The sequence below is a fragment of the Mus caroli genome, chromosome 6, assembly GCF_900094665.2.
Source record: "Mus caroli chromosome 6, CAROLI_EIJ_v1.1, whole genome shotgun sequence".
Lineage (NCBI taxonomy): Eukaryota > Metazoa > Chordata > Mammalia > Rodentia > Muridae > Mus > Mus caroli.
This window is the reverse complement of record NC_034575.1, coordinates 105,409,024-105,419,510: the sequence shown is the minus strand read 5'-3', so window position 1 is coordinate 105,419,510 and position 10,487 is coordinate 105,409,024.

Here is a 10,487-nt window from a genome sequence, read left to right as displayed (position 1 = left end):
ACTACTTGAATTATATAAAGAACATTTGAGAGAAAGACTGAAAAAAAATCTTGAGATTATATACAGGACCCACAGTAATTCAGATAAATATTCATTGCCCTACACAACAAGGTATCACACAAGTGCATACACACAATACATGCACACACACACACACACTAGGTATACACACATATGCTAAAATTTATTTAAATGTCACATAGACTAGTTGCAATAGCATTAGTCTCTATATGAAAGTACACTACTGAAAAACATTTTAGACCTTTAATTATGCTCATTGATACTCTCGCTGCAATTGCTCACTCTGCCTTGAGAGACTGTAGGGAGAGGCAAGTGAACAGATGGACAGAAATCTCCATTCTGTGCTCCACTGGCTGCTATTTAGTGAATGGAAGTATGCTAATAAAGTGCTCAGAGGACTTCCTCCTCCATCTGCTCTTAATAAAAATAAATGAGGTTCTGAAGCAAGCATGAGCTTCCTGAGTTTTTTCATGGACCCTTTCAAATCTGCATAAGCAAGCAGATGGATTGATTTAAGACAGTTCTTCCCATGTTGTGACAGCCACAAGATTGTGGTGGCCCTTGTCTTCATTTCCCAGGTTGAACAGAACTGTTACTTGACTATTTATCATGAGAAATTGTCATGCATGGACAGCCTTAATAGCCACTATGCCCTATTGTTCCATAACAAGTAATGAAAGTAGATGATGCTACACCATTTGGTGAGCAAGGGTTTCATGATTCACATACATAGAGAGAAATAAATGTTTATGAAATTCTTCAGACAGCCCACATGTGTTCAGCAAGTGTCATTAACAGAATTCTTATTGTGTCTCTGTTACAAAATCGTGTTTGCATATATGGTCCCATTCTTCCTGTACAAAAACCTGATATGGAACAAAAACTAAGAAATGGTGATTTCTCCAGAATTTCAGACCAGGAATTTAGGATAGGCAGATATCTTCTGCTTTAGAAGAAGACTTGGAATTTTCATGTTACTCATAAAAGGAGAATGAAATGGGTGGGACAAGTTTTTTCAAAACAAAGTAGAGATTCCCTTTGGCAGAGCTAAACTCTCCACTACACCCAGGGGGAAACTGGATCAGTACAATCCATACTTCTTCATAGAGAAGGAAGGAAACCGAAACTTAACTACTATAATATACCTGGAATCCTAACACAAATTCTGTGACATGCTCTGAATTGATTGTAAAAAGAAATGAAGCATGCTTAATATGCAGCAACTTTGATCATCCTAGTCATAGGACCACTCAATTACTGCACATATGCACTAACTTCATAGATTGGCTCAATATAGAAGCAAGAATCTTTCCATATGTTTACAACTCAAGTTTATGTGTTTAACCTCTTTGTAAAAAGTTCTTTTCAATAGTTGAGTTATTTCTTTTATACTAGTGTACCAAGCAACACAGTATAGCCTTGTATAGCTAGTATTTTAAAGAAAATGGAAGGTGCTGGAGAGATGGGTCTGCAGTCAAGAACACTGGCTGTTCTTCTACGGGACTAACTTTAATTCTTAGAACCCACATGGAAACTAGCAGTTTTTTTTTAATTAGGTATTTTCCTCATTTACATTTCCAATGCTATCCAAAAAGTCCCCAATATACTCACCCCCCCCCACTCCCCTACCCACTCACTCCCACTTTTTGGCCCTGGCTTTCCCCTGTACTGGGGCATATAAAGTATGCAAGTCCAATGGGCCTCTCTTACCAGTGATGGCCAACTAGGCCATCTTTTGATACATATGCAGCTAGAGTCAAGAACTCTGGGGTACTGGTTAGTTCATAATGTTGTTCCACCTATAGGGTTGCAGATCCCTTTAGCTCCTTGGGTACTTTCTCTAGCTTCTCCATTGGGGGCGCTGTGATCCATCCAATAGCTGATTGTGAGCATCCACTTCTGTGTTTGCTAGGCCCCCAGGATAGTCTCACAAGAGACAGCTATATCTGGATCCTTTCAGCAAAATCTTGCTAGTGTATGCAACGGTGTCAGCGTTTGGAAGCTGATTATGGGATGGATCCCAGGATATGGCAGCCTTTAGATGGTCCATCCTTTCGTCACAGCTCCAAATTTTATCTCTGCAACTCTTTCCATGGGTGTTTTGTTCCCAATTCTAAGAAGGGGCACATTGTCCACAGTTTGGTCTTTGTTCTTCTTGAGTTTCATGCGTTTAACAAATTGTATCTTATATCTTGGGTATTCTAAGTTTTGGGGCTAATATCCACTTATCAGTGAGTACATATTGTGTGAGTTCCTTTGTGATTGTGTTACCTCACTCAGGATGATGCCTGCCAGGTCCATCCATTTGTCTAGGAATTTCATAAATTCATTTCTTTTAATACCTGAGTAGTACTCCATTGTGTAAATGTACCACATTTTCTGTATCCATTCCTCTGTTGAGGGGCATCTGGGTTCTTTCCAGCTTCTGGCTATTATAAATAAGGCTGCTATGAACATAGTGGAGCATGTGTCCTTCTTACTGATGGGAACATCTGCTGGATATATGCCCAGGAGAGGTATTACTGGATCCTCTGGTAGTATTATGTCCAATTTTCTGAGGAACCGCCAAACTGATTTCCAGAGTGGTGTTACAAGCTTGCAATCCCACCAANAATGGAGGAGTGTTCCTCTTTCTCCACATCCTCGCCAGCATCTGCTGTCACNTGAATTTTTGATCTTAGCCATTCTGACTGTTGTGAGGTGGAATCTCAGGGTTGTTTTGAGTTGCATTTCCCTGAAACTAGAAGTTTTTAATAACTCCAAACATAGTGTGTTGGATGCCTGCTTCTGTCCTCCACAGGTACTGTATGCATGTGGTACATAGATGTGCATTCAGAAAAACACTCCTACACTAAAAAAATATTCAAATATATATGTAAGAATAATATATAAAGGGAATGATGTTATGGGAGGGATTTAAGAGAGGGTTGATAGTCATACTGAGGGAGGAGAGTGAGGGGGGAAGTCTAGAATAACCGTGTTTTTATGCACTATGTAAAGGATACCTATGTGTTATTCCAATGGTGATATCTCAAATCTTCTTTCAATTCAGACATGGCATTGTAATGTTTTTGTCAAGAATCCCCTGAATTGTTTGCATAAATAATCCTTGCCATTTATTCTCTGCTTTGTTAATAAAAACTGATCAACCAATGCTTGAGCAGAAGAAAGAATAGTGAGATACTTCTGCCTGCCATGGGCAGGAGGGAGAGAGAGGAGGAGGGATTCAGGTCTGCCATGAAGAAGAAGCAGGAAAGTGTTCTTCAGAGTTCAGCAGAAGTATGGAAAGCCCTAAATGCAAGTAGTATGGGACTCAGCTAGGACGGTGCCAAACTAGCTTAGGGGATTCAGGAAGAGAGAGTTGGTGGGTTGGTGAGCAGGGGGAGGAGGTTTTCAGAGGGAAAACCAGCATTGGGGATAACATTTGAAATGTAAATAAAGAAAATATCCAATAAAAAATTATTGACTGCCCAGATATTGAGGAGAAGCTTGAAAATGAATCTTAGTCTCTCTGTGTCATGATTGGGTATTAGCTAGAATAAAGAAATACTGCTACTGTATTAATTTACTACATACATTTAGATTAAATTTAACATTTACATACTTGTCAGTCTATTTCAATTAAAAACAATAGATAGGAAAATTAATTATATCTCAAAATAATTAGTGTGTACATATTGTATATATTGTTCTTGCAGAACACCTCGTCTTTGATGAGTGGCATGTGAACTAACTATTCAGAGTATGTGTTTTTAAGAGATTTGCTACAGTTTTATATTTTTCAAAACCTTCATTGCTCTAAATGAATGAGTCTAAGGCTTTCCATTCTCGTGTTGCTTTTTCTCACTTCCACTTGGACAGTGAAATTTCATGTGTCTCATTGATTCACATAAACATTTAAACACTCTTGATATTCTGCCATGCTCATAATATGCGCAATACTATGAAGAACGAAAAAGTAGCTGTCAACATCATGAATTTACTCACTGTTAGTAATGGATGTTTACATAGCAAAGACATTTGGAAACCATTACCTTTTAAAGTACAACTGAAATTAGTCATTTTTAAATCAGAACTTCTTAATTACAAATAATAGACTTATGTTGCTCAAGGTCTCACAGAGGAAGAGGGCCTGAGTCTGGTAACATGTGACTGATGGCTTTATTCAGTATCCTTCATATGCTACTGTAACAAGCACAGCTAACTGATTGATGCTCAGAGCCTTAGTGAAGGTTAATTCTTACAGCTTGTTATTTCCTATGGCCGACACTGCATGCATCACTATATTTTATGTTTTTAAAAGTTTTAGGTAAATTTACTTTAAAAAGCTGTTGAATGACTATGAATGGATCTATTTGAAATCTCATGATACCCTAATGGCTATGAGCAGCTAATGCTTACTAACCGCAACAGCCTTGGATTCTTCTGGCTTCTTCATTTAAGAAATTCTTGCATTTTTCCCCCAGAAATGATTATCTACTTAAACAAGTGGCTTTTTTTTTCTGTTCTATGTACTGTCTTGCAATCTTTTATACCTTTTGATGAGTGTTCAAATGAGTCTCAATTTGAGCATTCAACATCCAAATGGATTCAATCAATAACTTAAATTGTCGAAGTGAGAAGTGAACATAGACTTGTTTGTGAATAAACATGATAATTAATGACAATCAATGGAACAGTTTCAGTCATGTAATTTTTAAGTGTATTGCTTTTAGTAATAAGCATTTAACGAACTGTTCTACACAATAAGTTAGTGTGCTTTAGGAAGTTTCTAGAAACCGAGTTTTATCAAAATGACTGCCAAAAGAAAGCAAATGTTCAATGAAACTTTTCAGGAATACAAGGAAACTGTGCTTAATTTGAAGGCTTAACTATAGATTATTGACAGAATCATTGATATATGTCTATTCTTCATAATTACCACCACTTGGCTCAGAGAGAAAAAAAATCGGTATTTTGTTTTGCTCTACCACAAAAATTATAGAACTAGAAACTATTTTTATAGGTGGTGCCACGGTATGAATTTTTGCTTACATTGTTTGGACTTGACTGTAAAAAAAAAATCTTCAAATTAATGTTGAACAGAAACAAGCTACATGTGACAAAATGGATAGATTTTAATTGATTTTAATTAGAAAGTAAGCAAATAATTAGGTTAAATTATCTATAAATTATTTATGAATTTTTATAATGAAGGACACTTTTAAAGTTGTCTATTGGGTCTCTAATGGATTTTCATAATAAGAATGAAATCCAGCTATTTGATCAAAGTATTTTTGTGAGTACTTATTTGCATTTATGATACCATTTCTAGTCGTCACTGTAGGAAACAATTTGCTTTCATATCTCCAATGTTAGTGCAGGACTTCAAATCTGAAAACTTTGAGTTGATAAAATGCATCTTTATTAGCAGTAGATATTAAAGAAGATCTGAGTCCAAATGCACTATTCAGATTCCATAGAAGGTAAACAACATTGACTGTTTCATACATTCCAAATTATTCAAATGCAATGCATGCTTCTTTTTGAATTAATTTTTAAAAATATTTCCAAGCCTTGGCTTTAGAACATATAAAAGAGCAAGTTAGTTATCATTTCTCAATAACCATATAATCACCACACTCTAAACATCAAAATAGGAGGGGAATTTTGTGGTAAGAATAAGACATTAGCCGGGGGTCAGCCTTTTCATGTATAGTATTCAAGCCAACTCAAAATAATGCAGAGAGATTGATAGTGTTATGGTAACCAGGAATAAAGATCAGTGAAGATAAGTAACCTACTTAAAAATAAGCAGAAAAGGGCAATAAAATAACCAATTAAAACTAACTTTTATAGTGTTTTTCATTATCCATCATGGAGTTCAAGCAAATTAACTTAACCAGCTCCTCCTTGAATTGAGAAATGAGAAAGCACAGTCAATAACCCTCATTTATCAGGATTAACTCTTACAAGGAGCGCAGTCTGAATCTGAAGGTAAATAAGCTGCTAAAGTACTGGGTAAGTATTAAATGTGCACAGTAACCTCTCTCTCTCTGTCTCTCTCTGTCTCTCTCTGTCTCTCTCTCTGTCTCTCTCTCTGTCTCTCTCTGTCTCTGTCTCTGTCTCTCTGTCTCTCTGTCTCTCTGTCTCTCTGTCTGTCTGTCTCTCTGTCTGTCTGTCTGTCTGTCTGTCTGTCTGTCTCTCTCTCTCTCTCNTCTCTCTCTCTCTCTCTCTCTCTCTCTCTCTCTCTCCCTCTCTCTCTTTAAAACACACACACCCTCCTACACAAAAGGGGAGGAGAGACAGAGCTAGGATTTGAAGGTTTGATTTCTCATTTCAAAGTTATCATTGAGATCTGATTTTCTATACTTCCAAGGCACTCTGTAAGAGACTCAGTAGCAAAGTAGGTTTATATCTTAGGAGGGAAACAAGATGATCTGGGGGAAACCTTTTCAGGTGCCTTGCAAACTTTTACACTGGTTCCCCAACATGGTCCTTGTGAAACTCTTTATAGTACTTCTGTGAAGGTGTACTGCCATAAGACTCAAGAGGGAGGGTATGTAATTTTCCCAGTTCATACTGCTAATAAATATAGAAGATAAGACCCTAGTCAACTATCTGAAGTAGTTGCTGAATGCTGAGTGTTTAATGAACAACTTGTAATATTCACCCATTCATATATGTTTATACAAATGCATATAATTATTTATGTAGCCTATTCTATAGAATCTGTAGGGCTGGGTGTAAACAATTTATCTTGTAATTGACTGCTCTTCTCCTGTCCAGACACTGAACCAACAAGGCCGTACTATCATTTTCCTTTTTCATTAAAGTTCAGTACTGTCCAGGTCACAGTGGAAGTCCCTCATTTATTAGGAACATCATATTCTTTAGTTTGAATCTGTAAAGCAAGAGTAAAAAGAAAGATGGAGCAAAGGTAAAAGTTTGCCATTAATTTCACACAGTCTGAAAGACAAGCACATACCCCTTACCCTAGCTGATAAAGCCCTGGAAGACCCAAATATGGACAAGAACAGATTAAAATATTCCTGTTTTGCATTCTCCCCTAAACTTGGAGTCTTAAGAGGAATTTTCTTTTGACTTACTCTGTTGGCATTACTAGCTTTGTCATGCAAATAGAATGCTAACACCTTTACCTCTTTTTTCTCTCTCCTTTTCCTTAGCTGTGGTAGAATGCAATTTCTTTCTTTTCTTTTAATACATATTTTTTAATTTCATGCCTCTTCCTTTCCTCCTTCCCTATTCTCCCATTTTTTAACTAATTAATTAATTTTTATTAGATATTTTCTTTATTTACATTTCAAATGCTATCCCGAAAGTTCCCTATAACCTCCCCAAGCCCTGCTGCCCTACCCACCCACTCTCACTTCTTGGCCCTCCCTTTTTAAGCAAAGTTTTCAGTGAGTATAATAATAACCACAAGCCTTTAAGCCCACTGCAGTTGTTCAGAGAAGTGTTTTGGATCTTTGTCCTGACCTGAATATTAGCTAGATTTCTACCAGGAAGATCTTTGGCCAACATAATGTCTCATATCTTTACTAGAACTCGACCTTCGATTTCAACCACCTGTGAGAAAATATAATTCAACATAGAAATGTGTAAGTTATAAAACTTTTAATCAATTTATAATTTTTAAGTAGAACATAAGTAGAAAGTCTTGGAGCCAATATTTGGTTCAATAACTCACATTTACAGGTGTTTTATAAATTAGAGGAAACATACATGTATGTGTTTATGTAAGTATGTTACATAAAATACTACACATGTTATTTTATCTTTCCTCGAAGGTTGTAAACATATAAACAGTCTTCACTGGAAAGTACCAGTTTGTGATAAAACAGAAATAAATTCTTCCTTGTATGTAGTTCAAGTTTGTTCCCAAGAATTTCAATTTCTGATCATTGATCCTTTATCAGTACTCCAGAACTAGCCATGAGCAATCTGAAGGCTTTGAGTTTCTCAATGTTTAGTTACCGTCCAACATTAAGTCATGTTCTTATATAATTCCCTTCTCCAGGTCTCTCTATGCATGATGGGTCTTTTTTCATTTTTTAATCCCAATTGATCTTGGTGGGCAAGCCTACATGATCCTGAGAATTGAACTTGGAAAGCAGATTCTGTATAAACCGAAGAGGAGATGCATCTTAAGTTTCCTTTGCCTTTACACATTTATTATTGTCAAGAATAACAGAAAAGATCATAACTATGTTTAACTACTTCAGTGTTCTTATCACACAAGATTTTAGTTCAGGTATGAGCAAGTTTCAGGATGATGTTTAAAAATAGCTGTTAGAAGGGAAAGATTTTTCCAGATAACATTTTTCCTTCCCACTACATCCTTTGAGAGTTATTTTGAATTTCAAATAATTTATTGACAAAGGTTACCCTGAAGGCTGAGCCCTGTGGCATTTCACTGCAGATCTTCTATTTTTGATAACATATCTTTATTTTCTGAAATATTTTCCCTTGGAAGATTTGGGAACATCTAAATACATCCTCAAATACTGTGTGTCTCTTCAAGTTGTTCCAGAAAATAGTAAGAGAGATTTAGGCAATTGAATGCTATGTGTCCATGAGGACTACCATCATTTCCCTTTGATCTTTCAACTTCAATTTATCCTCAAAATCCATTCTCTACTTTCCTAACAGACATTTCTTTTTCTGAACAAAAGAAATAACATTAAATAATATGAACAATGTGACTGCTTCATTTAATTTTCTGTGACATGTTTACCATCTAACACAGGAGTTCAATCTGGTTGTATCACCTAAGGTTCTCTTGGTTTTAAACCAGAGTAAAAGCTTTGGGATAATAATATATCTCTTATTGTGAGCATGTCCACCTTAGAGTACCCCAGGTAATTTTCTATCTATAAGTCATCTTATCTCCAGATCAATCATATGAGATAAACAGTCCTATATTATTCTAATTTGTGAAACAGTAGAGCACACCACATTAATAAAGAAGCAATGCATAGCATAATACTTGGCTACCAGGATATATAAGTCATATCCAGCTTGTAGCCATTGTCTAGTGAACCAAGAAATTTATTTTTTACACTTTAAATGACTGTATTTTTAGTTATGTAAATAACAACTAAACAATGATTTAGTTTTCCTTCCTTATAATTCAGTTTTAAGAGAAACCAATGCTACGGGTGATACAGAACTTGTATTAGGGTTCACTGAAGAACCTTCAGTGATAGGAAAAACTGCATAGTCAGAATTTCCAAAACAACAGCTGACCAATTCCAGCCAAATGGGAGACCATGAGGACACCCAGCTGTGCATCCCTTCCCCTGCCTTGCTTCATTCCTCAGGTTACTGCATTTTGCATTATACTAACATAAACCCTCCCATTTTCCCATTGCAGATTCATCTGCACACTCAAATACATGTAACAGTAAAATACCAGCATTATAGACCTGAACAGTACCTTGACAGAGAAGTTTAGATGACTTTGAGAGCAAATACAGGCATGTGACCTTGAGCATTTCAAGTAAACATCTCCAAAGAAAATAAATTTAAAATTCAATTTTGAAGACAAGGCAGAAATAATTCCTTAAAGTTGGCTCTCCTTTATGGACAGCTATAGAATCTAAGAAAAAAAATACTGAAAATTTTCCTAGATTTCAGATCTACTTGAAAAATCCTTTTCTCCCATCCTTTCAATATGTTTAACTCATGGAAGAATCGGGGAACGAAGAAGTAATTTTCCAGGCAGGCTTGAGAGCAAAGATAGTTCAAATTGGGCTTCAAGGATTTGTAGTTAGGCCTATGGGTGTAGTGATGGGATCAGTAATGTGCTAGAACAAGGTCTGAAAGAATAACTTACAAGTTCTTAAATTCTCTCCTTTGAATCTATCTATAGCCTCAATCCTTGGTCATGAAATGACTGGCAGAGCTCCAGGCATCTCATGATTATCTAATGCTATCATTGTGATATCTTCTTAATGATAAGGAGAGCAAATAAAGAGTGCATCTGCTTCCAAAATGACTCTTTCTTAGTGAAATCTAACATCACGATGAAAAAGTAAGTAGGTCAAGAAAGGTTTTACTTGGCTTAGACTTCCTTCATCAACAAAAAAATCCAAGACAGGACCTGAAACAGGACAAGAACCTAGAGAGAAGCTGAAACAGAAGCCATGGAAGGATGCTGCTTATTGGCTTGCTCCATATGGCTTGGTCCACTTTTTCTTTCTTTCTTTCTTTCTTTCTTTCTTTCTTTCTTTCTTTCTTTCTTTCTTTCTTTCTTTCTTTCTTTCTCTTTTTTCTTTCTTTCTCTTTCTTTCTTTCTTTCTTTCTTTCTTTCTTTCTCTTTTTTCTTTCTTTCTCTTTCTTTCTTTCTTTCTTTCTTTCCTCTTTCTTTCTTTCTTTCTTTCTTTCTTTCTTTCTTTCTTTCTTTCTTTCTTTCTTTCTTTCCTTCTTTCTTTCTTTCTTTCTTTCTTTCTTTCTTTCTTTCT